The following is a 9584-nucleotide window of genomic DNA, read 5'->3' as shown; positions in this document are numbered from 1 at the left end:
AGTCGGACTGCAGTCCCAGTGTTGCTCTTCTCAGGCCGCAACAGCAGGGAAGAGCCGGTGCCTGGAGGGAGCAGCGTGATGACGTCGCGCGTCACACGCCAGTCATAAGCCCAGGCCAGTACAAGACTGCCGGACCAGACCAAGTGACAGCGGTAAGGGGGGGTGTTGGGCGGCTTAATATTTTTTTATTTTTTGCCTATTTGGACAGGCAGATGGACCAGTCAGTGTCTAAATAAGTATTATGTTGGACCCGACCACAAAGTTTTCTACAGGTCCAGGGGGGCCCCTTGTGAGAGGGGGGCCCGGGGTTACTTGCCCCCTTTGCCCCCCCCTTAATCCGGCTCTGGGAACGGATGCTACTGTGAGATTGCAGAATGGGACGCAATATGGACACATATGACCGCTGAGGAGGAAAAGGAGTGGGAAGGGCATTCTGACAATGCAAAGTTCGGTAAGGGTGTTCATGCAAATGGGTCTAAATTAGACCTGCAATTATGCACATATACACCCATTAGTAGATGGAATTTTGCATTTGCTTTAGGACAGTGCAAGCACACGATGATGATGATGATGACGATGATGAGGTCTTGTTACAAACTAGTTGCATATGTTGCCCATATAGATCCAGACACTTACTCAGATCGGTTGGGTACAGAATGCCAGCGCTCAGGATCCCAGCGGTCAGAATCCTGACACTGGTATCCCAACAGGGTTAGGATACAGACACCTGCCGGCAAGTATACTAACCCTACCCCTAAACCCTCCACCCCTGCAGCCTAAACCTAACCCTCTCCACCCTAACCATCCTCCTAGTGCCTAACCCTAACCATTAACCCTAACCCTCCCCCTAACTCTAATAGTTACCGTCGGGATGTCAGTAGTCTGCCGGTGGTCGGGATGCTGGTGCCGGGATTCTGACTGGTGTTGGGATTCAGTCGCTGGCATTCTGAGCGCTGGCATCCCGACAGCCGGGATATAAACTACATCCCCTTCAGATGTACGACTCTCCTATTTGCAGAAATAGGCAATTTTCGGAACCACTGTTTTCATGAGTAATTTTTCCCCATAGCCCCAACAGGAGTCTAACTCCTTGCAATAGCCCCAATCCTAGTTCAAGAACCCAAAGCAACCAGACCCTACCACAGTTCTCTCTCTGATTTCGGAATGATACTATTTAAAAAGCACTCTTGTTAGAAGAATGCTGTCACACAGGGTTGAGATGAACAGTTATCTTTCGTTAAAGTTTTTAACTCTTTCATCTCTAAACCGAGAAAGCCAAACGCTAGTCCAAGGGACTGTTTCGATTAACCATTAGGTCCGTGTGCTGTGCCTCGCAGGCTAACATTACACGCATTTCATGGGATATTTACATGGAATGCGCTCCTGGTTCCCTTGCAATTCAACTTGAAATAGCAAGTTGTTAATGTTGCACGTTAATTCTGTAGTGTGTGACCTATGTTTACTGCATAACAGAGTTGGGAAATCATCCTGAACCCCAATATGTGGCAAATAAGATAGCAGGGTAGTGTAGAAGGTGGTTAATGGCCATAAACAATGTATTGGAGGCCACACAAGCCTTTAGGAAGAGACTGGGACGTCTCGAAACGCGTCGGGGGTCATCCATCAGTGCCCACAATTTGAAGATGAATTTCTTTTGTCGGATGAGCCCACCAGTTTGGATGAAATATGAAAAAGAAACTTTGGAGCCAATACAGGGTGTATCCAGGACACTCTGTATTCTTTTCTAACATCTGTGGCTCCATCTCTCCAAGACTGGTACGATCCGCCCTTTCTTTTTGACATTTATGTGGAGGTGTTTTTTCCCTCCAACAAATACCTGTATGCACACTGTCACTCTTTGGGATCATTATCATTAATCCTTAGGTGTGCATGAATATAAGTGTCTATTTACTGCATTGTATATGTACTGTATTTTATTTTGTGATGTCCTATGATTTTATAATATATTATATTATAATATTACTGTATCTGATCTTATGTTCTTATATACATAAATAAATCTGTTTTAATATCACGTAATATAGTTAGGTCCTTCATATATACCTTGTACCTAATTTTCTCTTGGTACAAGCAGAGTATAGCGCCACGCATATAGGTAGAAACACATAATTTCCTTTAATGAATTAGAGGCCGTTACATGGTGTCAAAAATATGAGATATGGTAAGAACTTACCCTTGTTATCTCTATTTCTACGAAGTCCATAGGGTTCCACAGGATACCTTGGGGTATAGGTGTGACGGCAGTCGCAGGGCACCAAAGAGTTAAGCTTTCAGCCTCCCAGGATGCACTAGGTCCCCCTCCTATACCCCGCCCCCGGGCCAAGGCACCTCAGTTAGTTACCAAGCCATAGGCCGGAGGAGGAGAAGGAAGAGAGAGAACAAAGATCTGGACACATACAAGAATCACATTCTCACCAGAGGGAGACGGAAAACCGGTGACCAGAGCAAAGCCCATCTGCAGCACAGGTGCGACAGGGCGGGAGTCCTGTGGAACCCTATGGACTTCGTAGAAATAGAGATAACAAGGGTAAGTTCTTACCATATCTCATATTTTCTACTTCAGGGTCCATAGGGTATCCACAGGATATCTTGGGGATGTCCCAAAGCAGTATCCTTTAAGGGTGGGGACGCTCCTGTGCAGAAAGGAGAATCCGCCGCCCGAAGGAAGCATCCTGAGAGGCGAAGGTGTCAAACCTGTAATACCTCACGAAGGTATGGACAGAAGACCACGTAGCAGCCTTGCAGATCTGAACTGCCGAGGCACCACATCGAGCTGCCCACGAAGGACCCACAGACCTAGTGGAATGAGCCTTCAGAGAAGGAGGGACCTATAGGCCTTCATGAAGATAAGCTTCAGAAATAGCCATACGGATCCAGGCTGCCAAAGTTTGCTTTGAAGCAGGCCAACCCTTTTTACGGAAGCCATAGAGGACAAACAAAGCGTCCGACTTCCTAAACGAAGAAGTGCGGTCAACATAAGTCCTTAAGGCCCGCACAACATCCAAAGAGGCCTCACCCACGGAAAGACCCGGTGAGTTAAAGGCCGGAACAACTATTTCCTCGTTAACATGAAACTGGGAAACAACTTTGGGAAGAAACTCGGGCCGAGTGTGGAGCACTGCCCTGTTCCCATGAAAAACCAAGAAAGGGGGTCTACAAGAAAGAGACCCTAACTCAGAAACACGTCTGGCCGAAGCAATGGCCAGAAGGAAAACAGTCTTAGCTGTTAGCCATTTAATATCCACTGAGCCCAGTGGTTCAAACGGCGGTCCTTGGAGAGCCCTCAGGACCACAGCCAAATCCCAAGGCGCCACAGGTGGAACAAAGGGCGGCTGAATACGGAGAACACCTTGCATAAAGGTGCGCACATCCGGGATTGTAGCAATCCTACGGTGAAACCAGACAGATAGGGCCGAAACCTGTACCTTCAAAGAAGCAAGGCGAAGCCCATGATCTAGTCCCGCTTGCAGGAAGGCGAGAATCCGAGACAGACGAAACTCCCGCGGTGCATAACCTCTCGGTCGACACCACTGGAAGAACGTATGCCACACGCGACGGTATATCCTCGCGGAAGACGGTTTCCGAGCTCGTAACATGGTACGCACCACAGAGCTGGAAAACCCCCGGGACCTCAGCATGGCCGTCTCAACAGCCACGCCGGCAAAGACAGCCGAGTCAGGTCCGGGTGAAGACAAGGACCCTGAGACAGAAGGTCCGGTCGTAGTGGCAACCGCAGAGGACTGTCCACGGACAGACCCTGAAGGTCTGAGAACCAGTGCCGTCTGGGCCACGCGGGAGCTATCAACAGGAGCGTCCCTCCTTCCTGCTTGAATTTCCGGATTACCCGTGGAAGAAGGGAGACCGGAGGGAACAGGTATGCGAACCTGAACGTCCACCGGACGGACAGAGCATCCACCAGAGACGCCCCTTCGTCTCTTGTGCGAGACCCGTACACCGGCAACTTGTTGTTGTGCCGGGACGCCATGAGGTCGATTTCTGGAAGACCCCACCTGTCCACCAGTAGTTGAAAAACGTCCGGGTGCAGGGACCATTCCCCTGGATGAACGTCCTGGCGACTTAGAAAGTCCGCCTCCCAATTTAGCACTCCCGGGATGAAGACCGCTGATATGGCCGGAAGATTGCGCTCCGCCCAAACCAGGATCCGAGAGACCTCTACGAGAGCCGCCCGACTGCGAGTTCCTCCTTGCCTGTTTATGTAGGCCACGGTGGTAGCGTTGTCCGACTGGACCTGCACCGGGTGACCCTGGAGAAACCGCTGTGCCTGCAGGAGAGCATTGAAGACCGCACGGAGTTCCAAGATATTTATTGGAAGCTCCGCTTCTGTCTGCGTCCACCTGCCCTGGAACAAGTGTGGACCCGAAACTGCTCCCCAGCCCCGAAGACTGGCGTCCGTTGTCAACAGGACCCAATTTGGAACCCAGAACGGACGTCCCTTGTTGAGGTGGGTCGTCTTTAACCACCACGCAAGGGACAGGCGAACCTCCGGGGTGAGCACAATCGTCTGGAACTTCAGAGACTGAGGCAGCCCGTTCCACTTGGACAGGTGCTGCAGAGGTCTGGAGTGAAACTGGGCGTATTCCACCATGTCGAACACCGACACCATGGAGCCCAGTAACCTCATCGCCGAGTGTAAGGACACCCGGCGGCTGTGCAGACAACTGCGCACCCTTGACTGTAAAGCAGAGATCTTGTCCTCCGTCACGAAGATCCTTTGCTGTCCCGAGTCCAATAAGGCTCCAAGATGCAGAATCCTCCGAGACGGGATTAGAGTGGACTTCTGCCAGTTGATTAGCCAGCCGTGCCGTTGCAGCAGTGCAATGGTCAGGTCCAAGTGGTGTAACAGGAGCTCTGGAGATCCTGCCACCAATAACAGGTCGTCCAAGTACGGCAACATGCGGACTCCCTGCAGCCGCAGAGAAGCCGCCATGACCGCCATCACCTTGGTGAAAACACGTGGTGCTGTCGCCAGGCCAAAAGGTAACGCCCGAAACTGGAAGTGGTCGCTGCTGATTGCAAACCGAAGGAACTCTTGATGGCGCAAAAGAATAGGGACATGCAGGTAAGCGTCCTGTATGTCCAATGACACCATGTAGTCCCCAGGTTCCAGCGCCAGAATGATCGACCGTAGGGTCTCCATCCGAAACTTCGGGACCCGCAAAGACTTGTTGAGTGCTTTGAGGTTGAGAATCGGACGATATGACCCATTGGGTTTCTGTACCAAAAATAGATTTGAATAGAAACCCTGGCCCCTCTGGGAGAATGGAACAGACACTATAACTCCAGCCTGGAGCATAGTGTGTAATACCTTCCGCAGCTCCGTAGCCTTGTTCCGGTCTGATGGTAGACCCGTGGTGAAGAATCGAGCCGGGGGTCTGTGCCAGAAGGAGAGGGCGTACCCGTGGGAGACCACCTCCAGAACCCAAGTGTCTGTCGTAGTGAACGACCAACACCAGGAGAACTGCAGCAGGCGGCCTCCCACCCTGGGATCCCCCAAGGGGAGACCCGGACCATCAGGCCGCAGGCTTGTCATCTGGCTTGGGGGCCGGACGTCTGGTACTCCATGCCTGTTTCCGGGGCTTGACCGATTTCTTAGGGCCAGCCTGTCGAGGAAACGACTGTGGTTTGGGCCTGCCCTGGGCCCTAGATGACCGAAAGGACGATGGTCCAGAACCAGAAGGAGCAGCGGCCGACAGAAGACAAGCAGATTTGGCTGCCGCCAGCGTGGCCACAATCTTATCCAGATCCGGACCGAAGAGAACTTCTCCGGTAAACGGCAACGCTTCCAGACCTTTCTTGGAATCTGCGTCCGCCTTCCAGGATCGCAGCCACAAGGTGCGACGAGCAGCTACCGCTGCTGAAGAAATTCTAGACACCAGAGTACTAATGTCTAGAGCCACCTCGTTGATGTAGGTGGCCGAATCACGGAGATTGCCAATCAACTCCGCCTGTTCGGCCGGACAGTCGGATTCAAAATAAGCCTCTAATGAATCCGCCCAGCGCTCCATCGCTCTGGCAACCCAGCAAATGGCCATAGCCGGCCGTGCTGCCCCCCCTGCAAGGGAATAAGCGGACTTCAGGCAGATTTCTACCTTGCGGTCTGTAGCATCCTTAAGGGAGGACATGGATGGCATCGGCAATGTGGCACTACGGACAAGACGGGTTACGTGAGAATCCACCTGTGGAGGGGATTCCCACTTAGCAAAATAATTATCCGCGAACGGATAAGCCACCGCCAGGCGTCTCTGCGGCTGGTATCTTTTGCCAGGTTGTTTCCACGCCTCCTCTAAATGGTCCACCAACTGACCCGAAAGAGGAAAGACTGTGGCATCGCCCTTCACATCTTTGAAAAAGGCATACTTAGATTTAGCCGCTGGGGGAACTTCGTCCTCAATCACCAAGGCTGTGCGGACCGCCCGAATAAGTCCAGGAATATATACTTTGGACTTAGCATCAGCGTCCTTAGTATGGAGAGGTTCCTGATCGTAAGGATCCAGAATCTCCCCATCATCAGACGTCCCTTCGTCATCCTCATAAGGAGCGGACAGAGACGCCACCGGCCTTTTATGAGGCCGCATCACAGACTCCCCTTGCAACACATCCGATAAGTGCTGTACAGAACTCATCAGGGAGTTAACCCACGCTGGCTCCTGAGAACCCGGGAGCGGGGAAATAGGGAGACTGTGGGGTACCACCAATTGTCGTGGGAACCCCTGCATGGGTGACGACACCACAGACTGCTGGGACAAACCCATCGGAGTAAACGCGGGCTGCGGAGCAAACTGGCCCACTAAAGCTGTTAACGCCTGAGCGAAACAAGCCCAGGGCGGCTCCTGTACCGGTGCTGTAACCGTAATAGGCCGCGCCATGGACAAACACTGCCGGCAAAGGCCCTCCGCGCTACCCTCCCCCTCCGCTAACGGTACTTTGCACGTGGTACACTGTAGCCGGAGGGGAAAATCACTTTCAGACATGATGGCACCACGTATGTGACCTCTCTCACCAATTAAGTATTAAATAGGCGAGAGACCACCCTGCAGCACCGCACCGCAAGGGCTTTAGCAGAAAGAACAGGGACAGTAATAAAGCTGACAGTTTAGAGAAGAAAAGTTACAGGCAGCGCTAGCACAGTCACATACAATGCAGAGAAATAACAATTCCTGCACTAACAGCGCTGATCACTCAACTACACAGACACAGGGCCTGGTAGGACACAGCGCTGCATACACAGACCTGAGCCACAGCGGAGGAGAGGTATGCGGGGGGACCCAGACCACGATGCTTCCTTCCAGACTTCCAGCAGCGTTCACCATGCGTTGTAGAGAAGATGGCCGCCGAGGAGCAGAGAGAAGCTGGCCTGGGGGAGGAGCGCTGACACAGGGCCAGTCAGCACAGTGCAGAGAGGGCTGTGTGCAGCGGGGGAGGCGCCGGCTGTGAGACAGGGAAGGCGCGCTCCCCTGGCATGCATTTAACCCCTGGGACGCCGCAGCGCTACCGCTCTGCTGCGGTCCGCTGTCCCAGGGGGTAGTGGAAAGCGCAGGTTCAGTACCTGGCTCCATGCTGCAGCCAGTCCCCAGGGAGCCCCCTGCCTGGGGACTTAGGACCATGTGACCAGCGGGGACCCACCGCGGGACCCCGCTGCTTACCTTTGTCCCCCTTGGATCCGGCCATGGTCCGGAACATCTGGGGTCACCGCTAGCTGTGACCCCAGATGCTCACCAGCATCCCCGGATCGGTACCGGCGTTCTGGTACCGGCGGGGGTGTAGGGAAGACAGCATGGACGTCAGGACTGACTGTCCATGCTGTACATCCAGATGTGCAGCCACAGCTGCACTGAAGAAAGCTTCAGGGGCTCTTCTAGCCCCCACTCCGACAGGTGCACCCGACGCCGGCCGGGCACCAAACTAAACTGAGGTGCCTTGGCCCGGGGGCGGGGTATAGGAGGGGGACCTAGTGCATCCTGGGAGGCTGAAAGCTTAACTCTTTGGTGCCCTGCGACTGACGTCACACCTATACCCCAAGGTATCCTGTGGATACCCTATGGACCCTGAAGTAGAAAGGTAGATTTTTGCAACTTTTATAAATGATGAAAAAAAATATAGGCAGCAAGTGTATTCTTGCCTTAAAATGATTACTTTCCCCTAACTTCCATTAATACTCGCATTAACGTAACGCAAAGTTCTAATTGAAAAGCTAAAAGCTATGGCAGCAGGGTTTTAACCCGCATTAAGCATTGTTTGGCCAACTCAGGGCTAACTGAATCGCCCCCTAAGTGATTGATCCTTATCCTAATGTAGTGTCAAAAACTGACTTTGCTTAAGAAAAAACATCCCTTTCAGAATAGCACTGAACAACACATTGTACTTGTTGCGCCTTAATGCTCTGATATCCATTGCTTTTGACTGGGAGATGTTTGGATGACAAGTTATTGCATGGTGTGACCATTTTTTCTCCTTAATCCTAGTTGAGTTCAAATGGATTAACAACCCTTGCAGATATTAACTGAACCCTTACAGATATTAACTGATGAATTATAACTTTCCAAAAATGTTTTATTAGTTTTAATAAAAACTTTTCTATTGACATGTACTGCTTTTTTTTTTTTTTTTTTACCATGGTCTTGTTTACAATTCTACAAATGAACATTGTTTATGCAAGCTCTATTGGCTGCGTCACCAAATAAAGAGATTTAAAGACAAAAGAAAATAAAAATTTGACTGATAATTTAATACTAATTTACGGTCAGCTATATGAAATTGTGTCCAGAACTGAAAATATAAGCTGTATCTATTATGTATTATTATACTATTAATTAAGTTTTTTCTTACTGGGGAGGGGGGATTCAATTGTTTTAACGGGGCCGCAGCTCTTGTATAGAGTGACTGGAGCTATTCAATTGTGTGTACCTTGGGCACCCATTGTATTGTTTCTGCTCGCACCCTCCTGAGGAGATGAGCAGAAATCTGACCAAGGTCGGGCTTTCAATGCCCAAACTCAATGCACCCAGTTGTTCCCATGGGTTTAGCCACTTTATGCGACATGCGTGATAAGTAATTGGCGACCCATGGCACTCGAACCCATCGGCAAAACAATTGAGTATTACCTGATGCAGGGCTCAACAAATCCCAGGGGCCAAGTTGCCATGGCTACCAGATTTTGCTGCCTGGCTACTAGATTTTGCAGTGAGGGAGGAAGCAGATCCTCATCAGCTCCGGCGGAGATTCGTGCCTATAGTATTAAGGTGTTCATATCATGCACAGGAGTGCATGTGCTGAGTGTCGTCTGCGGTGACTGCTGTGCCTCTGTCCGTCCCGGCCTGCACTGACGACTCCTCTCCATCCTGGCCTGCTCTGATCCCTGCTGTCTGTCCCAGTCTACGCTGATCCTCCTGTACATCCCGGCTGTTTACTGTTTTCTATCTCCGGCTGCATAGAGCTCTCCGGTAGTAGGGTCTATGCGTGGCCAGAGATTGCGGAGCTGCTTCAGACGGATAGTGGTGTGACCATGACGGGAGGGGAGTTTTGCTGTACTTTCTGGCACCATT

The 9584-nt window shown here is 51.3% G+C and overlaps 1 protein-coding gene across 1 annotated transcript in view; it reads right to left on the bottom strand.

Moving 5' to 3' along the window:
- Window positions 1-9584, bottom strand: part of FMNL2 (formin like 2) — a 348984-nt gene that overhangs the window by 230815 nt on the left and 108585 nt on the right.

The sequence above is a fragment of the Taudactylus pleione genome, unplaced genomic scaffold, assembly GCF_031769625.1.
Source record: "Taudactylus pleione unplaced genomic scaffold, aTauple2 ptg001137l, whole genome shotgun sequence".
In the NCBI taxonomy this organism is placed as follows: domain Eukaryota; kingdom Metazoa; phylum Chordata; class Amphibia; order Anura; family Myobatrachidae; genus Taudactylus; species Taudactylus pleione.
The sequence above is the reverse complement of the archived record's forward strand: the minus strand, read 5'-3'. Positions and strand labels throughout refer to the sequence as shown.